A 16205-nucleotide genomic window follows, 5' to 3' on the forward strand; every position below is an offset into this window, starting at 1 on the left:
CGTGCGATTGCCAGGCTTGTTACACGAGATACATATATTGTGCAGCATCATAGCGCGACTGCAATGAACGACGTAGGAATGTATCGTGACCACTCGAACTGCATTCGTTGAACCATTCGTCGGTTATATGAAAGTGTTCATTAGAGTTGCCCCGCACAAAAAGTGTTGGATGTAGTTTTGTCGTGTGTTGTTTATCTCGTAGAGCGCATCGCGGCATGTAGGTCGAGAGCCCTTATACGTATTTTTGCATGTTTACTTGAGTGTGCGCATTGTTCTATACCACACAAGCCATATTTCATTCATAATAGTTTCGCAAATAAACACGTACGGGTATGTTATTAAGGGCAGTGCAACATTTCCCACTTCTTGAACCATGCTAACATTGCCAGAATAAGGAACATTACACTGTGCTGTGTATTCCACACTCAGTTGTCTCGCGACGTAAACCCCCATTTTTTATATTGGGTACTCCACATGTTCAACCAGTCACACTTCCCATATCCTATTTTTTTTAAACATGTGCTTAAAATTGCACAACTGCCACTCAAGTAACTTTGCCACCAAATTAGTGAGTGACAAAATGTATATCTCTTTTATCACAAATTTAATAACCTTAGTGGAAATGGTTGATGTTGTCCTCTGCCTTGTACGGTGCACTTCATAGCAAAATACACAATAGTCCAAATGTTTTCCTTGTCCCCAAATGCCCTGTCAAATCTGAAAGACTCTTATCAAAATGGGGAAGCGGGCTTACTTGTCCAGAGAAACAAATATGAAACTGCAGTGCTCAACGTAAATAACTGCATGCTCAGCAACTAAGGCTGGTGGTGCCGAAGACCTAATATTTCTAGGTTAAAAGGAGAAAAGACCACTGCAGCGTATTAATGTTGTTTCAAAAGTATAACACCATAAAATTTGTGAGAGTCAGTTGGTGTATTTAGTTATGTTGGTCATCTCCTGCACCAATTTTTAATAAAATTCAAATGCGTTGCTACCAACCAGGACCTAAGCCTGACCTATGATCTAATAATAATAATAGTATCTATCTATGACCTATATGGACCTTCACCACTAGTTTGGTCTAGGTTTGAAAACGTGGCTTCTAGTGAAATTCGAAGCTGCTCTGTAGAGCTGACAGGAGACCTGCAGAGTAGAGAATTTTTTATTTATATTTTTCAAAGAACATGTAAAAAACAATGTGCTGTACCAACTGTATTCAAAAAAATACAAATATACTTTGTTTTAGCTATGTGCATATTAGCAGATTATAGGTGACCGATGACACACAATGGGCGTCAAGGGTGAGAACACAAGAATACTACCACTGCAGGCACTGTCCTGATATTCGAAGTCACCATTTGTCAGAAAGAAACCAGAGAGTCACCATTTGTCAGAAAATGACCACGCACAGCCTAAGGATCATATTGAGCTCCTTCCATTATTCTTTTTATTGACAGCATGTTGGCTGCCATCCAGTCCATAAAAGTGACCCTTATCGTTGAAAGAACGGTTCAACAGCAAGCTAGCTGGTGATAGTGTCCATGATGGCGAGACCTGAAGAGGAGATACAAGAAGGGAAATAAACAAGCTATGTTGAGACATTGTGTATGTCCCTTCCTATCCCTCGTCTCAGGGTTTTTCGCTATGGACCTTCATGATATTTGCTTTGGCAAACTTTACATATTTTTATGTAGAATTGTGAAGGTACAGCCAGGCGCTGTTAGCAAATCACACAGTACTTTTCTTGAATCAAGAATCCATAGAAGGTACACAGTCATCTTCAGCATTGCACATATCTATGGGACATGTTAATCACTTTGGAATGTCGCAGACATGTCATGGAGGCCGGCACATGATTAGTGGTGCTGAAGAGACAACTATATGTCATAGTTTAGTAATAAAATGCAGTTTTGTCACCTACATGTTGATGTATCTCTACATACTTTGCCATGACACAAATATATGAAGCAACAAATGTACCTTCTACTTTATTATGGTTATTAGTCAACACTGCCAAGAACGTGGGAACACAGTCTTGTACCACCTACACTCTTCAAAACGACCTTCACACACGACACATTGTAGGTCAACGAGACTCCAGAATGATGTCCTCTCCCTCCCCATTGGCTGAAAACATTTTTCTACTACTTTGCATAAGGGGAAGTTAGTACACGAAACGCACACAAGTTAGTACACGAAACGCACACGAAACGATTCCTTTTTTGAGCAAATCAGTATTCAGAGCGTCACCATACTGTGGTAGGCGCGCAGTGCATTACGTGGTGCAGCACACACTGTAAAAAATTTCACCGTAGAGCATGTCCCCCGTTCTAATGACAGTCTTCTCCAGTTTTTCAAACTGCCATTTCCCATAGTGCTTTATGGTATGACACAGTATTTCTAAATCTTTACTGTAGTTTACTGGTTGTAGCAGAAAAAAGACACCACTGTTTCCGATCACAGGACGCAAGCCATAAGTGCTATACGGAAACAGTACATGCTGGTCTCTAGCAGTTGTTAGTGTTTGGGCATGGTATGGTGCATGCAGGGCGAATTCCATGGTTAAAATATCCAAACGTGAACAACTGTTAGATTACATGATGTAGAATGCTCTATAGTACAGTAAAACCTTCAAAGTCGGACACCTCCCTACCTCGGACAACTCTCCATGATTTCATTGCACGGGCAGGCTCCCATTGAAACTACATGGGGACGAAATTCTCTATGTCGGACACCTCCCAATCTTGGAAGTAGGATAGGGTTTTTCCTGCAAAGTCGGACAAAACCCTGGCCAAATTACCTCAATATCGGCCCATCTTTGCACTAAGAAGACCCAAAATGAGCCAGTGGCCTTGACTTTTGCCCCTTTTTTCCCCTATACTGGTCTCAGCATTTTGTTGCTTTAGTTTTTAGAGTCCAAAAACAAGTGCTGTCAGTCTACATTGTAATTCTTTATGTGAGCACTTGTCTTCAGTTTGTCTAGAGCCTTTGAACGAGCACTGCACCAAAGCTATGAGAAGTAGGCTGACGCTTCAGAGACAAGTCCTTGCTGCTCGAAAGGCTCCAGAGTTAATGCCATTGAGTAGAATCTGAACGGAATTGAATATACTAAAATCAGTAATAATTATCAGTGAGTGGGTAGAGGTACCACTACCAGGCACAACCACCAGGTACCACTAAGGAACTTAAATTGAAGAAGGGGGACATTTCTCACAGCTGTGATCTCTTCCATTTTTTGTTGCCGTCATATTCTGTAACTCTGACACCTCTATAAGTAGGAGACTGCTGAACCACGGGTGTCCAACATAGGAAGGTTTCACTGTATTTATGTTCCGTGTCATGTGACCACAAACAATATATGCTTTTGCTCATGCTGCACAGCACAGGCGAATTGAGCTGCATGTGAGGATAATAACATGAAACCCGAGGCGCGGAGGAAAAGGCATGACTTTACGGTCCCTGTGTCAGTTGTTTCATGTTGTAATTGCGTACCAGCTGGCCTGTACCTGAGAGTAGGTTTGATGCATTGTACACGCAGCATAGACATGCAGTATGTGGTGTGTTGTAATGCTCCATGTGAATTGTTTCGGTACAATCTCGAACTATGCATACCAAGGGGTAGGGCATCTGCGTGACAGGTTTACCTGGAAGTAAGAATGTAAATGTTAGCTGAAGTCATTGAATAGTTAACATTATCAATATACTGCTGCAGATCATACCAACAATAGCACACAAGATGCTCCGATATGTTATGCAGGAATGTCTCTGTACTCACAATATTAGTACAGCAGCTAGAGAAAGGCATAAAACAAGTTTTTGTATACATGATACCACTTGAATGCAACACAAGCTTCTGCTGCACTGCCAGAGCACCACGGCGGACAGATTTACCTTAGTTCACCTGAGAAAAAGTATGTACTGTTGCACATATGACGCTGTTTGAATGTCTCGAAAAACATAATTTATGACCGAAAGACATCAACTGGAAGATTTCGATTTACCTTAGTCAAAACTGAGAAAAAGTATGTGCTGTTGCACACATGAAACTGCTTGAACTGCCCTTGAGCGCTCTGGAAGAACACCTTATTGGTGACCAAAATACAACAGCTGAGCCAACATTGAATTTATACCTTACTCAAAATACACAAGATGTGCTGCCGTGCATATTATACGATGATACTGCTTAAATGTATTCTGAAAGCGCTGGCACCTCAGGCATGGTTGCTCTAAGCTAGCGAGCAACAGCAAGGGTATACGAACACAGGAAGTCGAGCACAAGTGATGGAATGAACTTGATTAATCAGAAAATGAAATGTCTCAGTACCAGGTGTCACTGTTCCGTTAACAAAAACATATGAACTTTGAAGGGGCGTCTGGTTGGCACTGGTGAAAGCCTTCAGCTTGAAACCCAGACGGTGATAGTTGAGACGTGGAGTGCAAGCTTTTCGGTGGTGCCAGAATGCCTGCGAAATCATTTAACAAATAAGGCAATTCCAAATCTGTACTGAGAATACACCCGCTGGGGCGTAATCTCTAAAGGATGAAGCAGTAACTGACAGATAGCGTGTTTTTTCTCTTCTACACGATGCAATTTACACCGCATGACTGACTTGTCTAACATTACGCGTCTCACCTTTATCTGCTGCCTATTCCTGCCCCTGCAATCTCCTGCTGCAGATAAGGTTGGCACAGCATCCCGGACGGGATATTTTCAGCTTCTTGTGAAACAAGTTGCGCATTGCTTCCGTAACGTTCGTATCAGCCAGAAGAACAGATCAAATCACTGCTTTCGAAGGTGGCACCCAGTCGGAGTTGTAACCGATTGTTGCAGTCAATAGATTTCTCTTTCGCCTTTCAGAAAATTGTGGTTTGAAACATTGGAACTGCATGCTGAAGTGTTCTTGCAGACGGGAGCAAAACGCTCACGCATTCTCGGCACGCAGCACAAAACACGAATGACACCAGGAAGTCTGTACTGGCCTAGCAAATGCTTTGCAGTCGAAGGAAGCAAAACTCACGTTCCTTGTGGGTTTAGGGAAGTCCAGAAATATATTGGCTCCCTAATAGCGAACTGTTTACCACTTCCCGAATGTGAATCTGCGCAGCAGACGGCTCGGCAGAAGAAACTGGCCGGCTTGGCGGAAGAAACCAAGCCAAAAGTCATGCCAAGCCGGAGCGCGGGCAGACCACGAATGTGTCGTCGACACAGGGTTTGCGGGCCACAAGACCAGATGTCAGTGAAACTAAAAATTCACTTTTTCGGAAAACCACGAGGAGTTTGGGAAAACTATTTTGCATACATAATCGGTGTTCCCTTATGAACACATCCTGTGAGTACCATTCCATTCTGTAACACTCGAAAATCGGCGTAGCTGAACTTTAACATAACAAAATAACAAAGTTTACTCAGACGTTTCGTCCGCCATGCGACGGACATCATCAGTGCCAAACTGAATGAGAGATTACAAAACCGGTCGCTATTTAAGGAGATGGGAGTATTCCTCGGGAACGGGTCCACGGTTTTTGTTACAAACGGAGGGGTCGCCGCGTATGTGCCAAGACTCTAGAAGCTTTCTGGGTCCCCATTTTGTTCTCGAGCCAATGTCACTGCGTTGTCGATGTTAAAACAATGTCGCGTGTCCCAACAATGTTCTGTAAGCTCCGTCTGAAACCGTGTGGCGTGCGTCGCGTTCTTTATGTCCCGCAAATGTTCTTTGAAACGAGTGTTCCGTTTCCCGCTTGTCTCGCCAATGTAGCACGTGTCACAGTCTTGGCATTGTAGTTTGTAGACTACTCCAGACTGGTCTTCCGGGGGGACGAGGTCCTTCGGTTTTGATATGAGACTGCGGAGTCTAACATGTGGTTTGAATGTAGTCCTGATATTCAACGGAAGCAATGCCCGGCGGATACATTCAGAAACGCCTTTGACATAGGGAATGACAACGCGTGTCTGACGGGTTCGGTTCCCGACTTGCGGTCCAGATGCTTGCATGCGTTAGCGAGTGTCCTCAATAAACCTGCGTGGGTACCCACGGTTTGTCCAAGTATTCGGCGATCATCGCGTCCTCAGAAGCCCGTAACTCGGTGCAAGATGACAACTGTTCAGATCGGCGAAATAATGTTCGTACCACACTGCGTCATGCAGCATATTGAAGATACTGCCATGGAACGATTTTGCCACCCGGTCAAGTTCTATCGCCGCTATACGTCGACGACACGTTCGTGATTCTCAACAGTGACCACGTTAAGGAGTTCCACTCGGTTCTAAACAGCATTGAGCCATCCATCAATTTCACGTACCAGATGGAACAAAATGGCAAGCTTCCTTTCTTGGATGTGTGTGCGCGCCGATGTAGCTCGTGAGGCATTTAAACGTGTGTCTACCGAAAGCCTTGTGATACTGGCAGTTTCCTTGGTTTTGACTCACACCACCCCACGGAGCACAAACGGAGTGTGGTACGAACATTATTTCACCGATCTGAACAGTTGTCATCTTGCACCGAGTTACGGGGTTCTGAGGACGCGACGATCGCGGATTACTTGGATAAACGTGGCTACCCACGAAGGTTTATTGAGGACACTCGCAAACGCATGCAAGCATCTGGACCGCAAGACGGGAACCGAACCCGTCAGATACACGTTGTCATTCCTTATGTCAAAGGCGTTTCTGAATGTATCCGCCGGGCTTTGCTTCCGTTGAATATCAGAACTACATTCAAACCGCATGTTAGACTCCGAAGTCTCATATCAAAACCGAAGGACCTCGTTCCCGCAGAAGACCAGTCTGGAGTAGCCTACACACTACAATGCCAATACTGTGACACATGCTACATTGACGAGACAGGCAGGAAACGGAACACTCGTTTCAAAGAACATAAGCGGGACATAAAGAACGCGACGCACGCCACACGGTTTAAGACGGAGCTTACAGAACATTGTTGGGACACGGGACATTGTTTTGACTTCGACAACGCACTGACCTTGGCTCGAGAACAAAGATGGGGACCCAGAAAGCTTCTAGAGTCTTGGCACATACGCGGTGACCCCTGAGTTTGTAACAAAAACCGCGGCCCCCTTCCCGAACAATACTCCTATCTCCTTAAATAGCGACCGGTTTTGTAATCTCTCATTCAGTTTGGCACTGATGATGTCCGTCGCATGACGGACGAAACGTCTTAGTAAACTTTGTTACTTTGTTATATTAAGTCGGAGTTCTCAACTTTTTTGTCAAAATTATGTATGTTCTGGAGACAGATTCCACGCTGGTTTTATTAGCCTCATTGTATAGTTTGTCCCTATTTTTTGGAAATTACCAGTATATGAACTTCTCCAATATCATTGAGGTAACTGAGAGTAAACATGTTGCATTTTCACACACATTTATTTTCAACATACATCAAGCTGGAAACTCGGGTGGTAGCGGACCTATTGACACACAATATATTTAGGGAGTGACACTTGTGGGTTAACTGCCTCACTCAAATTCGGGGGAGGGGACGTTGGGCGCTATCTTTAAATCTGTAACTCGTGGAGAAATCGTGCTATAATTGTACCTCGGATGTTATCAGGCGATTTTGGTTCTCCTGTTGTCTGTTAAGCCATTTCCTAATCTCTCTCTCTCTCTGTTTTTCTGTCTTTTTTTTTGGGGGGGGGGGGGGAGGGGGTTGTGGCTGACACGCTCTAACCCCGAAGGCATAGGCAGTACTGACATACATGGGTGCATTTCGGGGAACGTAAGTGACCCATTCTTAGTGTTACACGTGACAACCTTTGTTCTTCTTCAGTGGAAACGTCACTTGCGGATTCCATAGTGAGTGGAATTTGGGGACAAATCGGGTTTAACCTGAATTGGTCGGAGTACAGTTCGGGGTCGGGGGGGGGGGGGGACTGGTTGGCCGGAATCGGGTTTAACCTAAGAAAGTCAGTCCCTAAATATATTTAAAGAAAATAAATGAAATGCATATGTACAGTACAGCAGCTACAGCTTGTGAAGTGCATATAAGTACTCTGATATCATCGTCCTTCTTTCCTCACCCAGCTTTCTCGATAACCAAATAACCCGAGAGTGGGGGGGGACAAAAAACGACGCCACAGAGCGGTCCCCAGTGTGAAAAACTAGCATGGAAAACCACAGTCTCGAGTTTTTAAGTTATGGATCCCATCAACTATCTCGCTTTCTTTCGTATTCATCCTTTACGTTTAGTTCAAAGAGTGTATTATCATGACGAGTCCGTTCTTTTTTCTTAATTATAAACTGACTGCCGCCCAACATTGTTGCCATGGCAGACAAGTCTACTTTCGAGTGCACGTTGACCGACTTACTTTACAACACATGTAGTGCTCCCGACACGGTTCTCTGAAGTCGTTGATCAGTGGGTCCGTATCCCGGGCTTCCTTGGTTGTGTCAGTATTGCATTTAGAAGTTGACTACATGCTGCTCACATTTGTTACTTGTAACTTATGGTCTTGCAAGACCATGTATTATGCCTTTCAGCCTCTACGTAAACAAATAAATTGATAAATAAAAATAATAAAGTAGGCGAATAAAAATCAACTAAGATGCGACCTAAAATACTCGGTAGAATCGGTAGAATTGTGCCGTTGCGGATAGCGGGGAGGTCCCAAAGTCAGCAGCTATTTTCAATGTTTCACTGTTCGCAACCGAAGATGATTATTATCCAGAGATGCGAGTAATCTACGTAGAGGATATCCATAGCGTACCATAATAGCTGCAGATAACAGAACGTCACGTGTAGTTCTCACAACGATACGTGGCTGAGTACTTTGGAGCCATTCCATCATAGCAATCGCTATTATTCAACGAGGTTCACAGTGCAAACAAATTGACATGTACTTACAGATAATGAACTACAATCTTCTACGTACCGCTATATGATAAGACTAGTGGGTATTATATGCTGCTGCTCTTCAACGGTCTAGCCCTTTCAGAATAAACTGCACGCTGACGCGCACGGGAACAGGTATGTTATTTTTGGACCATTTCTGTTTCTCATTTGCGTACTTGTTTCCGGGTCCAGTAGCAGAATGGTAATACGTTCTTTCATGCGGAACCCACACATAAATGGGATGATGATGTCAGCTATTGCCGTTATGGCGGCACATCCATTAGTTCAGTGCTGCATAGAAACTGCACAACTCGTAGGCCTTGCATCTGATGTGAGGGGTCCGGCCATGGCCCGAGTATTTTGGCCAACCAAACCTCTGGTCTAGGTTACCGAGACGGGCGTACTTTGAAATATTGTCGCGACATTAAAAATTTAAAATGATGTTTTGCGTGCTGGGGAGAATGATGTCTTTGCAAATTTCGACAACGTAAACAGTTCAGAAGATATGGGGAAAGACAGCCGTTGGACCGTTTCCCTGGCCGACGTCACGGCGTTTGTTGTCAATCAAACCAGAGTTCAAGGAAAGAGAAAATTTAGCTTTTGGCAGAACTTCCGTGACGTCAAAATGATGTTGCGCACCTTTCTTCTACATTTTTTCTAGAAAACCTCAAGGAGACTTTGAACTTTGTTAGAAAGATGGCGGCCGCATTTGCTGCCGTGCGTTTACAACAGTACCACTGACTCCGCATTTATCATGAGTGTATGGGAAGACGCCTTTACCAGCTCCCGTGGCATAGTGGTTAGGATGATCACTCTCTACGCCGAGACTGGGAAGTGACACGGGTTCGAATCCTGTCACCGGCTGTGCTGTCACTGGCGGTCCCAAGGGGGGTCCGGTGAGGGCGGTCAAACCCCCCCCCCCCCCAAGAAAAAAGCATAGCGTGGTCCAGTGCGAGAAAAGGTTGAGCCCGTGTCTCTAGTGGCGACGTTTCGGACTTATAAACACATGTAATAAAACCGGGTTTTATTTATAAACCTGACAAACATGTAACACATGTAATGTGTCACACAATAGGCGTTTACAAATATACTCTGCGGTGTTACTACTGATTGCCGTCGTTCGACAAACTTGCACCGTGACTTGCAAGCAGAATTCGTCGATTTTCAGTCGCGAGAAATAGCGTTTCCTGAATTGAACTTTGTTGTTGTTGATGTATTTCGTTTGCTTGTTGTTTCATTTCTTTCTGTTTTTCCTTTGTTTTCCGAAACAGAAAGTGCATTTCGTCTTTCGTCTTTGTTTGTTTTTTCGTCGACTACAAGGATAATAGCTTAAGCAAAAATGTCTTCTTTTTTTTTCTTTTCTTTGATACGCAAATTGTCAGCCGCGTTAAGTACTCCGTCACGCAGGGTGGGTGCTCTAAAAGGTCAGTCACATTTTCGTGCGGGAAGCGATGCTGCCTTGACCGATACCTCGTTGACGCACAGACTTCCACTGCCTGAGAGTAAAGAAGTTACGCTCGAGAAACCTACGAAAAAATTGTGGTTACAAAGCACTGTGCAAAACAATAAATACGACCACGCAAACTTTCGTCTCAATCCATCGGTATAGCGCATAGGAAATGCACAAAGACGAAAATCTGCGTGGTCGTATTAATTTTTTTTGCGCATAGCAACCACGATTCTTTTGTGCATTTCTCTGGCATAAATTATTTACTGTGTGGTGGCAGAAGTCTTTCTCACAAGTAGATATAGCACCACAGGCGAAAATGTGACTGACCTTTTATAGCACCCACCCTGTACAAAGCTGTGAAAGGGAGGATGATCCTCCCCTTCAGTTCCCTCTTCTATGCTTCTGCTGATAGCGGCATCAAGGTTGAAACGACAAATCTCTCTTAACCAACAGTGAGGAGATAACAAGGAAATGCCGGTCACCGCGTGTTTCGTTTTGTTTTGATTCGATTCGCAATTCGAACATATAATTCCGTATTCAATACGAGAAACAGTTATGCGCCTGGATATCCGAAATATTGCAATGTTCCCACAGCACAAATGGATAGTTCCAACTCAAATCGAACAATCCGGTACACTTGATGTCTCGAATGAACGGGAAAAAAATGTGTGTTGAAGCCATCGGTGAGTTAGGAGAAATAAACGCTTTCCGAAATCTCTGCACTGCGCGGTTCGGGAAATAGGAGAGGAGGAACAAAAGTGTACAAAAGAGTACTCTCTTACTTTTCCTCTCTCTTTTCTGCCTCTCATAAGACGATGTTGTCGCGCGCGGATTTGAGCGTTCGCTACAAGGCTATTTATTGTCGCATCTTAGGAATTTCTTGATCTGGCTTTAGACCACTTAGGGCACAATAGGATCCTGCGTTGGCAGTGCTGTGTCCGTTTTTGTTTGTCTGCAAAAAAATATCAAAGTTGACTCAAAGTGCCGAAAGGCACCATATTCACTGCAACTTTGCGGACGATGTACAAAACGGATAAGATTGAGCTTTATGCCGTTTAATCTGTCATTCATGGGGCTATCGAATGATGTATAATTTGTTGCTCTACTCCCTCAGGAATCTAAGCGATACCTCTTTTAGTAGCACCATACCAGCGAAAAATGACGAATATCGGAAGCCTTTATTAAAACAAAACCACTAAAAACTTGCCTCGAAAATTTTATATGTTGTAGGTAATTCTTTAGACTATGCACAGAAGAAAAATCAAAATTCGGACTTGATCGGTAGGCGCACTGTTAATTTTTTGACAGCCCTGTACGCGGAGCGCATTCAAGCCGTGGCACCGTGCCCCGCGTGTTGCAAAATCAAATTTTCCAAAGGGACTTTCACCTTCTGTCTTCACATAAAAAGTAATTGCTATCATTTGGAACCGTTCTGAGCGCTTGCGCTCATAATAGTGTTGTAATCGCTGAATGTAGATTGTGGAGCAACCAGATGTGCTCACATTTTTTGCGGGATGACACACATGCATTGCAAGTGCTGGGGGCCCGTGAAGAACAGAATGCTTTAGGATACTTTTGCGTCTTTATAAGAGGTATATTTGTCCACGGTGATAATATCGAAGCATATTTACAGTACACAGAATAACAACAACTTGACACCGAATAAGACAAGGTAATGAAGGTAAGAAGGTAACGTAAGTTATGCAGAGCATTCCGGGAGGATGAGAGTGCTCGTGTCATGAACCGCTTTAGGCTGTTGTAGGAGCCACTTTGCTTAGTGTTACTTTTGGTGGCAGGTTCTTGTCAGATTTTCTGGATAGGCTCTTCTCACGTTACATGCTAACTCGCTGCAATCCTTGCACTTAGCCCTGGATGTTCCTCGCAAGGCAACACCGAGTCTTTCTGCCCATTTTTTTCAAGTATTTCGGAGTGTTTCTCTGTGCATATGCTTCAGTCGACTTCCTTCTTGGCTTAGGCGGTGTGACGTTAATAGCTTCAGGTTATATATATATATATACTCATACTCATTGATTTCTTCGACCACGTTGGGCTGGTGCACAAACGGCTCACCGAGTGGGCTTCTTTCAAATGTGGGTAACATTGCTGCGTGTTGCGATTCAGCCACCTTTGCTGTGAAGCACTTGAAGCAGCTTCTGCATTGCTGGCCCATTTCTGTTACACCTTCGGCTTGATCTGCTGGAACCACAGTCTTTATGGCAGCTACGCCGGTCTCCGAGGCAAAGCGAAAGTCGTTTGTCAATAGCACTTTTTTTCTTGTGTATGAGGCGGTAGTCAACGAAATACACACGATCAGCGCTGTATAACGAAGAGGCCATTGAGGTAGGTGTGATGCCACGACGACACACTATACAGTAATGCAGATGTGCGATTTGACCTCGAAGCCTTCGATGATGTATTGCTATGGTGTACCTGAATCCTGGGCATCATCTGTTGTAGTTGCACACAGTTTTAATAGCAGAACTGATTACATAACGCGAGTCGTCACCGATAGGACTTCACGTACCGCGCGTCTCTTGCGCTCTACGCAGTTCTCCCGCACCGTGCACCGGCGGAGAGCAGACCGTTTTGACGATGATCGCACGGGAGGGCGCTGCACGTCGCAGGATTGCTGCGCACACCGCTCCGCGGCCAGCTCGCATATGGAAGGGCACCGTGTACCAGGTGACCCAAACTCCTTCAGAATCGTCGTCAAATGATGGAGGCTGCCATATTGTGCCCCCGAGTTGTCCAACCAGAGTTGATGCATCCTGCTAGTTTTGGCGAAAGAAATCTTAACTATGTAATCGTTCTGTTTTTCCTGCTTTCTCTTGCTCATACCAAAAAAAAGTTTCGTAGATGACCGAACAAAACGATTAGAAACAGAAATGAGTTGCGTACTGTGCATTTTACCATTCTATTTAGATAGACGTGGTTCACCTCAATGCAGGTTTCTGTTTCTGCTTTGTGGCTGTCAGACCATAAGCTGCACCAAGGTAACTTTAATTAGCGCCTCAAGGCGCTTGTTAAAACCGCTACAAAACACTCCTTATCGGCAATCATCTGCGTTTGCTTTCCGGTTTCCTGTGGCAATAAGGTGAACATACCATGCAAATGCGCCGTAGAGGGCTGTAATCGAAGGTGGGACAGAGGATAAGGAGGACCTTTCCGCAAGTAAGTACTGCACTTTCATGGACGTTGAATTGTTGTAGTTTGTGTTTCTCTGAATTGGCTTCATATGCCCGTGATTCTACGACGTATCATCATCTTAGTTATCCAGTGAATATATTGTTGCAAATTCGTAGTACGCAAAAAGCAAGATATATTTTCTATGAAAGATGAAAGTCACTGAGAAGGTTAGCCAGCTATAGGACTCGAACCCACATCTTCTGGATTACCGATTCATATCTGGATACATCTTCTGGATTATTTTCTAGCCTCTTTCAAATGCATATATATTTTCGAAGCGCGGGTTTTCTATGAGATATCTATGGTACTAAAGGTTCTGATAATGTAGTTTTCATTTCACCTTCCAGTTTTCATTTATCCAAACAATACAGCACGAGAACGCTTGGATGTGGAACATAAAGCGCAATCATTAAACTGATACTGCGGCTTTGCTAACTTCTCTATGAATGTGGAATTCTGCTACAATTCTATGTGTATAGCAGTTCCATCTATATCAGTTATATATCTGAGTCATTGATGTACCTCTCCATGACTTTTGTGCCTTATTTTTGTATTGCAGAGATCCAGAATTCCACACCCTTCATGCACTTGCGCTGACATCTTTCCAGCTTGCATATGCTATGTACATATAAATGAATACAACGGTGTTTCAGACGGAGCTGAAATATGTGAATGTTGCTTTGGTGTAACAAATATTCTGTGTTAGGCGGTACTTAAAGTAGCTAAGACTGAAATGAGTATTTGTATTTTATTTTAAGTACTTTTCAATGTGTGTACTTGGTACTGTGCTCCAAGTACTTTTACCCAGCACGTTCTCATCAAATAGGGGCATTTGGGAGAACGGAAGGCAGCGTCGACAAGCCTTGCAAGTTGAGAAGACATAGCTACTGTGCTACTTTTAGTCCTTCAGCAATCCAAAGTCACACAACAACAAAAATTTTCAGACGTGTTGTGCTATACTAAATGCAGTAGCTTATTTTTGAATAAAATCATGTTCACCATCCGTGATTTCATTGCTGACACTGTGCCTTTAGGTTGTCAGTACAACATGCAGTTTGGTTTGTTGTTTGAAAAAATAAAATTACCGAGTGAAGTAATAATGATGATAGTTAACGGGAAGAAAAAGAAAACGAATTCACATATTCCTTCAAAATGGGCAACTTTTTTTTACTTGTTATGTGATGAATGAAAACGGGGGACAAGAAGGCACAGATGTTTTTCTTTCATATTTTTATATTTCACCATTTTCATGTGTAGCACAAAGGTTGTTCTGAACACGGACGCATCAGATATAACGTTCCAGGTTTTGCTTCCTGCATTTTTCTATGTTGTAGAAAGCCTGTAGTACTTTATATGAAACATATAATCCTGATCTATTGGCTTGTCTCCTTTTTGTTCGAAATTATGTCCTAGTAGTCCATTTAATATTCAGTGATCAGTACCAGGATCCTATGCTCTAGAAATATGGTGAGTTCGGGAAATAATATTTTGTAGTCGCACAAGTGACAAGTGTTGTGAGAGTGGAAATGCCAGTTGAATGTGTGTGTGTGCATCAAGGGAATAAGCAAAAAAATTCCAAATCGAGAAAGCTTCAAGTGAAATTGGCAAGGTAATTGTGGTTGGTATTCTTTGAATAACGCAAATCGAAAATGTGCCCTATGCACATGTATATCTACTCTACATGCATACGTTGTTAGCACCGTTTTAGGGTATTTCTAATTCAACAAAATCCAGGAAATGAATTCTCACAGTTTTAATATAACACCCCCAAGCACAGGGATTTGGTGAAAAAAGACAGAAAAATATGTCTACGAGTCAGATCATGATGGCTCACAATGGTGATAGCAGGTAGGATGTATTGGCTTAGAATAACCAGGTATAACCGGAGCAGCTATGGTTGTGCTTATTGTGCTGCAAAACGAGCACACTCTTAGAAATAACATGACTTATTGTATAGTGCACATGTTTCTCCGATTACACTGCTGACACTGTCACGTGAGGTATGGCGAACACGTTTCCCGAATGGAAGTCTAAGTTCATGTCCACATCGTAACAATTTGATTGTTACAACAATTGAAGCTACACGATTTGTATGACTGGGTAGAAAAGGGGTCTAATATAACGATCCATCTCCTGTAGCAGCAACAAAATGAAATACGGTCCTTAACTTTATTTTGCTGGTGCACTCTATAGTCGTTAGATGCCATCACAACCAGGACATTCCCTTATTGCACACAGAGGTTCAATTATTATTCTGTCAGGTCCACTTGGTATTGTCACGAAGCGAAATGGGTCGGCGAGTCGTCGAATAAACAGCGAACGGTTTATTAGACTACTTGGTAGCAAAACACAAGAGTGATAGCTCCCTGAACACAACTGAGTTCAAAGAATGAATGCTCCAGCTTGGAGCGCACAAGCATTTAAGCGTCGCGCCGAAAAGTCTAGAAACAGCACGTGCGTTTGCCAGAGAGCAGGCGATGTGTCTGGAAGCTTCTTGCTTCTTCTTCAGCATGCGCCGGGATGAGATGTACTGTTTCGTGCCTGCCCTGGAAGTATCGCGATGATGATTCGTGGCATTGCCCCCTCCGTAGACGGGGCATCGTCTCGATGCCATTCCTTCTCCTTCGTTTTTTTTTTTTTTCATGTTGTTTCCTTCCAGCCAGTCTTCAGCGCTACCTGCTGTAGTACGGCTTGAGTCGAACGACGTGAACTATTTCAGTCCT

General features: G+C 43.5%; 3 long non-coding RNA genes across 4 annotated transcripts in view; 2 read left to right on the plus strand and 1 right to left on the minus strand.

Moving 5' to 3' along the window:
• Positions 1–1677: 1677 nt before the first annotated feature.
• Positions 1678–5121, minus strand: LOC135393009 (uncharacterized). The gene is made up of 3 exons (XR_010422373.1): positions 4634–5121; positions 4325–4463; positions 1678–3644 (listed from the first exon to the last, which is right to left on the minus strand). It is a non-coding gene; the product is annotated as an uncharacterized LOC135393009 (long non-coding RNA).
• Positions 5122–8876: 3755 nt separating this feature from the next.
• Positions 8877–16205, plus strand: part of LOC135391437 (uncharacterized) — a 52610-nt gene continuing 45281 nt past the window's right edge. The window contains exon 1 of the long non-coding RNA XR_010421946.1: positions 8877–8981. This is a non-coding gene — a long non-coding RNA (uncharacterized LOC135391437). The remainder of the gene's footprint in view (positions 8982–16205) is intronic.
• Positions 10287–14147, plus strand: LOC135393010 (uncharacterized). 2 transcript variants are annotated; one of them, XR_010422375.1, is made up of 3 exons: positions 10287–13096; positions 13244–13467; positions 14042–14147. It is a non-coding gene; the product is annotated as an uncharacterized LOC135393010 (long non-coding RNA). The 2 variants fall into 2 exon arrangements; XR_010422374.1 differs by having other exon boundaries at positions 10287–13467.

The sequence above is a fragment of the Ornithodoros turicata genome, chromosome 4, assembly GCF_037126465.1.
Source record: "Ornithodoros turicata isolate Travis chromosome 4, ASM3712646v1, whole genome shotgun sequence".
Taxonomy (NCBI): Eukaryota; Metazoa; Arthropoda; class Arachnida; order Ixodida; family Argasidae; genus Ornithodoros; species Ornithodoros turicata.